The following is a 10,004-nucleotide window of genomic DNA, read 5'->3' on the forward strand; positions in this document are numbered from 1 at the left end:
GGTGTGGGGAGGGGGTAGGTTGGCTCCCACCACTGCGTGCTGCCGGTCCAGGAGCTGCTCAATTGCTCCCATTGCCAGTTCAGCTGGGCATGGGGGGGGGGGTTCCCCTAAATCTCCAAAACTGAATTGAATCAGGAGACCCTTTAATATCTCCGAATCGAATCAGAACTCTCCAAATCGATTTGGAAAGATTTGGCGATTTCAGGTATAGACACAGCTTTAAATGTTTTTACAACATACGTCAAGGTATCAGGTGGCTCGTGAATGCTGAGATGGTAGGGTGGATGGAGTGTTCCACAGAAGCACGGGGGGCTCCCCAGAGCGCTCAGCAGCAGACCTGGGAGTGGACCGGAAGCACTTCCAATCCACTTCTGGGTCTGCTGGGGAGCAGGCAGGGGGGCCTTCCCTGCCCTCTAGGCTTGGTGACTGGTGCCTCCTGGGTATGGGGGGCAGGGTCAGCTCCCGGACCAGCGGTGCGCAGCAGCCAGAGCAGCCCCACCCCGTCTCCGTGCCCCCCTGGTGGAGCTGGGCAGCACTTGTCCCAGCCCCAATCCCTTCCTAACTGAGGGGGCACTGAGCTATTTCCCTACTCCCCTTCCCTCCCCCTCCCCCCTCTCCCCACCATAAGGGACTTACCAACTGGAGACAGCTGTGTCCAGTGTTGTAAAGTCAAAACCCATGTCATAACCTCAAATCAGGGTGTACATTTTTAAAGGTTGTAAGTGCTGTTCGTTGTAACTCAAAAGTCATAAGTCGGACTGCCTGTATATCATTTTGCATTGGGCTTCATTGCAAGAGGATTTCCCTGAGCAACTCTGTTTCTCTAGCTTGTGTGGCTGTATCCTTTGGTTAGCTGCCCTCTAGAGCAGAGTTATTCAGAACATTAAGTGCTGAGTACAGTCTTCATGTTGCCATGACCTGGAGGGCAGTGAAAATGGATGCAGTTCTTGCTCCTCTCCTTTTCTGCAAGGTAAGAATGGGTTGGTGATGCAGGGACTCCTGCTGCTTGTTCTGCAGCCTCGCCAGCCATCTTCTGTCTGCTGAAACAAGAACAGATGCTGGACAGCCGTGATATTCACACTCCTGCTGCTGCTTAATAATAGAGCATGTTATGTAAAGACCGGGGAAGTGCTTATATTCCCCTTCCTCAGTCCTACCCCCCACCTCAGCTGCATATGTACTTGTAAAGATGCCTACATTAAGCTGGAGGATTTGCTTCTTGTTAACCCTTAGGAATGCCCCAGGAAATTTGTCTAAGCACCTGGTGGATGCCAAGAATACCTGTACACCTCAGAAGAGAGGTCCAGAAGTTAGCTTGGAGTGCATTTACTGTCCCTCACTCACAGCTGTACGCAGCAAATGAAACCAAATAGCGTGAACGGCACTCTGCGCTGCAGCAGATGACAGAATAGAGGTTTTCATCCTTGGACCTCAGCCTTGCTGCTGCCTTCCATCATGAATAACATAAAGGAGTAATAGATGTAGCTATATGGTTATACTTCCCTGCCTCCTACTACAAGTGCAACCACTGGAAAGCAGTCTTTGCAGAACAGGATCCTGTGTATCTTAAACTTTGATTTAATCAGTCTATAGGGTATATATCTATGCTGCCTTCATTTTGCCTTGGCACCTGTATTGAAGCTTCTAAGCTGGATGGACTGACTCCTCTTTAAACATCAGTCCCAACCAAACAACACCCAGGTAGGCTCTTTCCCTCACTTCCGGATGTGTACCTTAATCTCTGCAGGTTTTTTCCTTCTGTGGAGTGCTTTTCATGTTTCAGCCCTCAAAGATGAAGGGCAGAAGAATGCAAAGACTGGCATTCTGGCTCAAGCCAATACTGCCAGCATTGAAACAATGTTTATATGGCACCAGCTCCCTTTAGGCATCCTTATGTCCTGTCAACAGCCAGCTCCCAGAACAGGTCTTATGGTGCCAACTCACCAGTGGTCACTGGTCTAGAGATGGAAAAAGAGGAGATTCAAAGATTACCTTGAAGGACAAGTTGAAGAAACGCAGTGTTAACATCTATACCTGGGAGATTCAAGTTCTGAATAGTCCCCATTACTGCCATAATGTATGACAAGGCATTGATAATTTTGGCCAAACTTGCCACAATATGGAGGTAGAGAGGTGACAGAGACAAAGGGAAAAAGCTGTGACCTGACAGCACCAGGATTTATCCCTTCCTTCCAGAACTACTTGCCACATCTACAGTTGAACATGTGGATCTCAGATCGGCCTCTTCAGTCATCTGGGGACTCACCAAGGACTTCCCTATTTACTAGGAAACTGTTATCCTCATATCAAGGAACTGCCAACGACAGCTGTTTTAAAGCCTTTGGTTCAGCTCTAAATTTCAGCTTATCCCCAGTGTTCCTAGAAAGCTGAATATGTGTCTTATTGTCACCTAATTTATTTGCAAAGACTAAAAAATGTCACAGCTCCTGAACAGAGGTGCCAAAAGTGGAAGATTTAGGGGGTTGTGCGACCAGCTTTTAATGGTGAATTACAAAGCCCCTTACCTGCCAAAAACCTGAGTTCAGTTGTTCACTTACAACAGCTTATGACAGCACTGACATCTAAGGGCTTGATCCTGAGACTGTTGAAGTCAATAGCAAAGCTCTCAAGGGCTTAAATGGTGCAGAACCAGGGCCTAAAACAGCAATTTTCTACCCTACTTGAAGGTATCAGCATGTCATTTTCTACTGCAGGGCAAACATGGCATCCTGAACTTGCTTGATAATAAAAGCAGGAAACAGTGTTTCAGCTGTTTGCATTCAGTTGTTTACATTTCAGTCAATACTACAGGTTTTAACTAGATGTAAATAATAATAATAATAAACCCAATCAAGTTCCTAATTAATGAAAACCATATATGTGACCCCATTGGCCGGATTTTATTTAGCATATCTTCCTTATTGTGTCCTTCTATTGTTCTGTGTCACAGATGGCACCAGGCTAAAGGGTGAGGAAGAAAATGGTGAGTTATTGAGTAGTTAGCCTGAGGCAGGTTAGTGAATTAAAATGCGTTAGGAAAAAATGTTACTGCAACACTTTCTAGATCATTGTTAAAATAACAGATTTTATTGAGCTCAAATATATCCACACTGATAATTTGTATAAATAGCCATGCTGTAGAGAGAGAGCTGGATGTTACCACATTGGTTTGCTCTACCTCTTTTTTGTTTAACAAAGGTTTTGCTGCAGTTTAGATTTGATAATTGCATTCTGTTGTGTGGGTATGGGTGTGGGAGGGAGCAAGAGAGACACTGTGCTGTGTCTTTTAGGGCCTTTTTAAGTGGTAATTTTGGGTGGCTCCTGGAGCTCTTAAACCCTGGATTTTCTACACATTAACACCTTAAAATGGTTTTAAGTACTCATTATGCGACTCAAAGTTACACCACTCCAGGGCAGGATTATCTCTGATCTGCGCTACCCAGGTCCTGTTCCATTAAGGTGCGGCCACTCCCCGTAGATGTGCTGGTCAAGTTGAAGTCCTCCGGTATCCCAGGATCTTACACCCCCACCCGTAGAGCAGGAATAGAGCTCGTCTCGACTCATCAGCCCTGTAGTGGCAACTCACAGCTACAATGCCTAGTTCTGCCCCTGCTCACCAGGCCTCTAGTGCCAAGTCCTGGCAGTGCAGGTTGGGGACAGTCAGAGAAGACTTGTAGACCAAGTGTGTGACTGCTCCAAACTAGCACTAACACTGATCAGTATTTGTGCAGCTCACAGAGTAAGGTGTAGCAACGCCCTAAGGGCATTTATACACGTACTGTACATTTGTCTGCTCCGACGTGCTGAAAATCCAGTGCATCAGAGCAGACTTGATTCATCAGAGCAAGCATGTGTACAAATGCCCTAACAGTTTACTGAATACAGAATGGTAAAGTGTAGAGGGAGAGTTTCTGCCATCTCTCTTGTACTTTATTACATAATTTATTAAAGAAATAAGGTTTTTAAAGGGGTTTTTTAGCACTCTGTCTGATGGGCCAGATAAATGAGCTAGATAATAGCTCATTGTTTTGCACTCTTTGAGTGGCATATCTCCATTGTGTTAAAGCCTGATTGGAATAAACTTAACAGGCTGGGTTTTGCTCAAACAAAAACACTTGTGCCCTGTGTCACTAAGTGCACTACTGTATAAATACTAATTTGATGTCACTGCAAGTAAATATTACAATCTCAGCATCCGCTTTACAACCCTTTGGTTTGCAATACTGGGCAAGCAGCCTCTTTCACAGGAACATCAATTTTTGTGCCTAGTCATTTTGCTGATTGCATCCTGCAGGCAGCTTTTGAATGCCTTAAGAGTAACCATGGAAACTGAGGGTCATTTAAATTAGCTGTAGGAAAAGGAATTCCCCCCCCCCCCCAAATCTCCTCAAATAAAAGGACTCAGAAAGGTATGTATAGGGTTAGATCCTCAATGGGTGTAAAATGGCATAGGTCCCCTGAGGTCAGTGGAATTAAACTGATTTATATCAGATGACAGTCTGGTTTTGAAAATGTGCAGGACAAAATATCAGCCTAGGCATTACGGGGTGCAGCTTTCCCCTGTAGTCAAAAAGAGTTGTGACTGCTTGCACAAAGGAAGATTTGTTCCTTTGTGTGTACCTGATTGTCCACGTACCACCTCCTTTTTTTGTTTCTGGAAAAAGTCACCTCTGGTGCCTGAGACAGAGCTGCTATTGTTATTGCTTGTATTATTAGCTGAGCTATGTAAAAGTCTGTGGTTTTGCTTTGAGAGGGTTCCTGTGCCTGATTTAGGCTGGATTATAAATCTAATTTTAGAAGTACTGCATCAGAGTCTTAATGCAATTGGATATTCTCAATTCTGAGTGCAACGTGAGATGCTTAACTGTTGTTTAATGTCATAAAAATGTCACCCATACAGTGACAGATGACGTAATTTGGCAATAAAATCTTTCTTTTGTTGTGGTGACAAAAAGATACTTGATTCCCCCTCTTTGCTGCCCCCAACTAACTCCAACCTTGGGCGTTTCACTCGTGTTTTATATCTGTCCCCTCTCTGCCTTTTTGGTGGGTGAAAGGGACAGGAGGAGATCACAATTCTGGATGCTCTTTGTTATGCTGGAGGCCCTGAATGTTTTATAGAGAGGATTGTTCCATCCCTTAGCTTATTGATTAATTGAATAAATCTTTCGGTCTTGTGCTTACATTGATTTCAATTAAATATGGGCCTGGTGGTTCTTTTGTTGCCCTGCACCCGCTGTCCCTGTTTATATTGGAGCCAAGCGAAAGCTTTTTTTCTATTTTGTAGCTGAATCCTTGCACTATTGCCTTTTGATGAACGAATCAGCGGTCTAACGTAGGGACTTCATGAGTTGAGTAAAAAACTGCTCCCACCAAATAGAGAATGATGGTAAAGCAGAAATATACTGAGCAGAGATGCTGGTTTGCCCATATACCATACAATGCTGACTTACAAAAAGTGCATGCTGGTGCTATTCATGGTAGACTGGTAAAAAAACAAAAACAAACAAACAAAAAAACCCCGACAAAACATTTTATCTACAAAACTACTGGATCCTTCCAGTTGGGCGTTTGAGAGGGATTAACAACAGGGTCCAGGGTTGACAGCACATATACAGACTTTATTTTAAAAAGTTGGGGTGTGGGGTATCTTGCAACACCTTATACCAGGCCAATGCTTTCAACTTTTGCAGTATAAATTAATGCTATGTGGGGTACTCGGGGGCATGAAAATCAGGCTGCTTGTTTAGGTGTGATTAGGGAATGGATTTGGGTGCCATGCTTGAGAAGCCCAAGTTTGTAAATTTGGCATTAGAAAATCTAGCATTTTCTATTTTGGGGGACTCCTGGCAATTTACTAACAGTACTCTGGCTTCTGTGCTGAAAATTCAACAACTTACTATCATACCTGCCATCAAACACATTTGCAAACTATAATGTTCTGCTCAGCGTGTTGCCTGCTCACTGCTGCATACTACTTTTTTTTTTTTTCCCTAGTGCCTAGACAGCATCACACTTATTTAATGCCCACAACTCGTAGTCCATTGCTGAGACTCTTAGCCATTTTTAGACCTTTCTGCTACAAAGTAGAACATACAGCTCTAGGTACATAGGAATAGCTTCTAGCTACCAATGTAATATTGCCATCTGTGGATACGTTAGGCCAGCATTAAGAAGAGTTGCATGCTGACTGAATTGTCAGTTTTGCTTGTCCCTTTGAGTTGGGCCAATCCAGGCAATGGATGCATAATTTCTGTTTTACTCAGTTCATCCTGTGAAGGTTTCTTTGGGTTTTCCTCCATCACTGCATCACACTTTTGGGTTCTTATCTCCTGCTACAGCATTGACTACCAAGCTCCCATTTTCAGACAAGATGCCTTCACAATATATTCCTTTTCAGCAGCCAGTGAGACTTCTGTTGGCAGCTTTTGACTTTATGACTGTAATGATCAATCACCTCTGTGCTGAAGTGTGCTGAACTGGCATGTTCAAGACCCAGGGAGGGCTGGAGGGAGTGAAGTTCCCTGACCCTGTGGAGACTGAGAAGGAAGTAGAGGTGACATTTATGAAGCCGGGTCAGGAAGTGGGGGATAGAAGAGAAGGCTGTGAATCTTTAGGATTTCCCAATGAACTTCACAGAAAAGCTGTATTTTTGTGTCTCTTCTTTCTTGGATTAGACATTACTGCTGTCACAAGAGTTGCCCGTGAAGTACTTGAAGAGGAACATGTTTATAGAGCAGACAGCATCATACATATATCACAGACATTTCGGTGCGGAAATAAAAACACACATTTACGCTTCCTCCACCTGATTTTGTGGCAGTGATTTACAACCCTATTAATGCTTGGCAATCCAGGATCTGGGGTGTAATACCAAGCCATCTGCTTTTGCCCCTGTAGTGTTGAGTGCAGACCCCAATGATATGTTGCTAATACATCACTGCACCTTGTATGCTGGAAATCTTGTTGCAAGTCTTGGCTCGCTTTTCTTTTGCCTGGAGTATTGTGGCAGATGTGCAGCATGCACATGTGTTTTTCATGTGGTCAGAACTACTGTAAATAGTCTGAATCGGATAGCCTGGGGTGCTTATATCCTCATGTGCTTTGTAGACTGGGATATGATAAAGTGGAGGAAAAGGGGCCCAAGGGAAAAAGCTGGTATGTATTAAAAAACAGTCAATTTATCAGTCTTTTTCTGGCAGAGGTGTTCTGGTTCCTCAAACTCATCTTCATACAATAGCAAATGTGTTTTCTTTGCAAAACCAGCTTATTCTCTACTTGACATCACAGTCTTCTCTTAATGACATCACATTTGGTTGCCACATAAATATAATTAATTATATCCTTGATGATGACTTTAGGCATACTCATGTGGTAGGGATGGTCAGCAAAGTGCACAAGAGCAGACACATTCCCTGTGCTGCAGTTCTCTCCCTACTTCCTTCTTGCTCCTAGGGACTTGACATTTATTGCTGCCCTGCATTTGCAGTAAGGCCTGAATATTGCAGAGGCTTAGCACATGCTTCATTTTTTGCATGGGTCTGATCCCATGCATAAATTTAAATGTGCGCATAAGCCTTTGCAGGTGTGAGGCTTACAATAATCCCCACTGCCTTCATGAGCTTGATGCAGCTGCTGGCAAGTGGGGAGGCAAAACTACAGCTTTGTCCATTGCCTGCCCTGGTAGAGTTGGTGCAAGAAGCTACAGAGAGGAAGCAGTGTACAGTTAGATGAAGTTTTATTGGTCTTACAGTGCCCCAGTATTTCACAAGTTAAGTGCCTTGTCTATTTTATTGTTTACCTGTACACCCATGCACACCTCTTGAAATAGCTCATTTCTGCTCAGTCCATTGTTGTTCTTACAATGATAATGGTCCATTGTTGTTCTTGGGTTGATCAGTGAGGACTAGCTTGTTTGCCATCTCCTTCCCTATCCATCTCTTTCCCTCATTAGTGTTGACTTAAGTTTTGGCCTGGATCGCTTCTGCGTGTCAAAGAGGAACACTAGGTGTGAAATGTGGGCTATGTGGGAACTAGTGAAAAGAGATTTGGGGAGAACAGGAAGGAGGAAGAGGCAGCTGATGTGAGATCTTTGCTTGCTGTCATTTATGTTAGCAGTATTAATGTAATCAAGCATCTTTAATTATTCACAAGGTTTAAAAGGCTTACAGAAACTGAAGGAACGCTGTGTTCAGGATGGTAAAATGGGGAGCCACTGCGAACTTCACTGGGTCTGGGAATTTACTCCTTACTAGGGGTGGTTTATGTTTCCCTACTTAATGGAGATCTTGGCAAAAGCATCATAAAATGGGACTACCTGTGTGCATCTGCCATCTTGTCAGCCTGCTCAAATGAATATCTGATAACAAATCTGCTTTTAAGGGCATGCTGACAGGTGCATGCAGTTCCTGAGGGATGATCCCCGGCCTCCTTTATGTACAGGACCCAGAAATTCCTGAAACAAGAATTCAGTGGGAGATGGTGGGGGAAGTGCAATGTTAAGCAGACCTGTGCAAGGTTTCATAGTGGGTATAGTTTAAAAGTACTTTTGGGCTTTAGCGACAACCGTAACTTTGTTTCCAGCAATACCCCACCTGCAGTCAAAACAATGGGTTGCAGGAAATTGCTGGCATTGACAATACCTCTTACATGCATTGTTTTTACAATGTGCATGTTTTACTGGGCAGGAAGGTGAGGCCTTGGAGTGGTTTCCGTTTCATGCAGTGACAGTACCAGTGCAGCAGGAAGTTTGGCAGGGGGTTACACCTACCTAGAGTTTCACTTTGAGTTTGTTCATCCTCAGAACTTTGTGTAAGCTGCTGGGTTTCTTCAGGGTTCATGAAGAAACTGTGAAAAGGACAAGTTCACTGCCAGTCAGGCTCTCGTGCCCAATTAAGAAACTGAATGGCATACTTGTCCTCCTTGCTTAGAAGTTTGTTTTGCCTTGCTCTTCTTTTCTCCCGGTTTCTTGTTCCAAATAAATGGGAGCAGGAGAAACCAGGAAGTATCAAAAACAGGTCAGAAAGGAAGAGGTTCACTGTAGCCTGACCAGTCTTAGACAGGCTGGACATGGGCAGGAAATGCAAGGGCAATAATGTAGTAGGAACAATCTGTATGGAGCCCTGCAACAAGCTCTGGCCAGCCTTACTTCCAGATCCCCATACTTCTACCTAAAATGAGACTGAGGGAGAAGCTGTTCATGGCCTAGACCTCTCCCTTCAATTTGTCTTGGAGAATTTTTGAGGCCTAACAAACTTCCTGGTTAGCTCTGCAAAGGAAGACCTTCACTCAGAATTGTTCCATTGACCTGTTTTGGTTCTTGCTCCCCGATATTCCTGGTTTGTTTGTTTGTTGGCAATGCTTTTCTGCACAGTTCCAAGCCTTTTGCTACCATTTCTGTGCCAGGTTTTTAGCATTGCACACATACTGACCATAATCCCATTTGTGACATCACCAGCCGTCCCCCACAGCAATAGGCACTGGTGTCACAGTGAGAAGATTATGACCTCTAAGCAGAAACAGCAGGGGAGAAGTGACTGGATTGCATGCAGGAAGGAAAGGGGCGGGGGGGGCTAAGAAAATTCTTACATAAAAACAATACTGTATGCGAAGTTTACTGGCCATTGTGGTGGTGAACTTGGGCAGAAGGCTCATGCAGAATTGTCTTTTGATTTGCAAGTCAGGTCATGTATTGTCCATCTCATCCATTGATTTCCCCCACATTTCCCAAGCAAGGCCATCGCTGCAAGTGTCCTTTGGTGTTAAAACAGGTTCTCTGCTGGGGCTCTATGGAGCAACTTGGTTTGCTTGTGTTATGTCTAAACAAATTAGCTTCCCATGGGCAAGTAGGTAGGGAACCTCTGAATCAAGAACATATTTGGAAAGTGGGAAGAGAACAGTCAGTTAAGATGCTTATAGTTTCATAGTAGCTAGAGTCGGAAGGGACCTAGGAAGATCATCTAGTCCGACCCCCTGCCTTGGCAGGAAAGAGCACCGGGGTCAGA

General features: G+C 44.2%; 1 protein-coding gene across 5 annotated transcripts in view; it reads left to right on the forward strand.

The window, feature by feature from the left end:
* Nucleotides 1-10,004, forward strand: part of BRSK2 (BR serine/threonine kinase 2) — a 488,884-nt gene that overhangs the window by 102,741 nt on the left and 376,139 nt on the right. The gene's annotated exons all lie outside the window — the stretch shown is intronic.

The sequence above is a fragment of the Crocodylus porosus genome, unplaced genomic scaffold (genome assembly GCF_001723895.1).
Source record: "Crocodylus porosus isolate Cpor-Errol unplaced genomic scaffold, CroPor_comp1, whole genome shotgun sequence".
In the NCBI taxonomy this organism is placed as follows: domain Eukaryota; kingdom Metazoa; phylum Chordata; order Crocodylia; family Crocodylidae; genus Crocodylus; species Crocodylus porosus.